This window comes from Capsicum annuum, chromosome 1, assembly GCF_002878395.1.
Source record: "Capsicum annuum cultivar UCD-10X-F1 chromosome 1, UCD10Xv1.1, whole genome shotgun sequence".
Taxonomy (NCBI): Eukaryota; Viridiplantae; Streptophyta; class Magnoliopsida; order Solanales; family Solanaceae; genus Capsicum; species Capsicum annuum.
Genome location: NC_061111.1, coordinates 173,540,708 through 173,542,273, shown reverse-complemented (window position 1 = coordinate 173,542,273; position 1,566 = coordinate 173,540,708).

Genomic DNA, 1,566 nt, shown 5'->3' with positions numbered 1-1,566 from the left:
CCTCGGGTAGGGTAAAAACCAGGACCAAATTCATCTTATCCTTTAATTTCACGAAACTACCCTCCCAAGATGCCTACCACAAGAGCTTTACCTCTTTCAAAGTCTACTTAGTCAATAGAGTAACAATAAAAGAGAAACTTTCTACAAACCTTCTATAATACCCAGCTAAACCCAAGAAGCTTCAAATATCGGTTGGAGTTGCGGGTCTAGGCCACTTCTTAGCCACCACAACTTTCTGTGGATCCACTATAATCTTTTCAATAAAAATGACAAAACATATATAAGTCACAACATTCAACCAGAACTCACACTTTGAGAACTTCATATACAACCATTGATCTTTCAAGTTTGCAACACAAAGCAGAGGCGATTGGCATGATACGCCTCACTCTTAGAATGCACCAAAATATCATCAGTAAACACAATCATGAACAAATCTAAGAAATAACAGAAAACCCAGTTCATAAGATCCATAAATGTTGCCAGGGCATTAGTCAAACCTCAGGATATCACCAAAAACTCAAAATGACTATCGGGTTCAAAAAGCAGTCTCAAGGTTATCCACCTCCCTAATTATTAACTGATGGTAACCCGACTGAAGGTCAATCATAGAAAAAAACTTAGCACCCTGAAGCTAATTGAACAGATTATTAATCCTTGAAAGGGGATACTTATTCTTGACGGTCACCTGGTTAAATTGGCGGTAGTCAATACAAATCTGAAGTGATCCATCCTTTTTATGCATAATTAGAACCGAAGCACTCCAAGGAGAAATACTAGGGTGGATAAAACCCTTATATAAAAGATCTTTCAATTAATCTATGAGTTCTTTCAACTCATCCAGAGCCAATCTGCAAGGAGGGATAAAAATAGGATGAGTGTTTTGAAGAAGATCATTTCAAAAATTAATTTCCCTATTGGGAGGAACACCAAGAAAATCATCAGGGAATACCTCACGAAGATAATAGACCAAAAGGATAGTCTACAAAGAAGGACCTTCGAATCTAGAATCCTTAACATGCACTAAGTGATAAAAGCACCCCTTAGAAATAAATTTTTGAGTTCTAAGATATGAAGTGAACTTTCCCTTTGGTACTAGGTAACTACGTTCCCATTCGATCATTGACTCATTAAGGAATTGGAAACTTACCCTTCGAGTTCAAAAATCAAGAGACGTATAGCACGAATGCAACTGATCCATCCCTAAAATCACATCGAAGTCTAATACATCCAACTCTATCAGATCCACCAAGGTCTCCCTATTACAGACAGACATTACACAACCCCTATAGATCTTTCTAGCCATAATGGACTCACCCACTAGGGTGGACACAAAGAACAGATCTAAAATATGCTCGGGATCAAAACCAAAATTGATATCCACATAAGGGGTCACATAAAAAAGGATAGACTAGAGATCAAGTAGACAATTTACATCACGAGAGAAAAGTTAGAGCGTACTAGTAACAACATTGGGGGATGCCTCAGAATCCTAGTGAGTGGTAAGAACGGACAGACGATTCTATCCAGTGTTGGAGCCAGAAGTAGAAGTAGCATCTTTTGGTG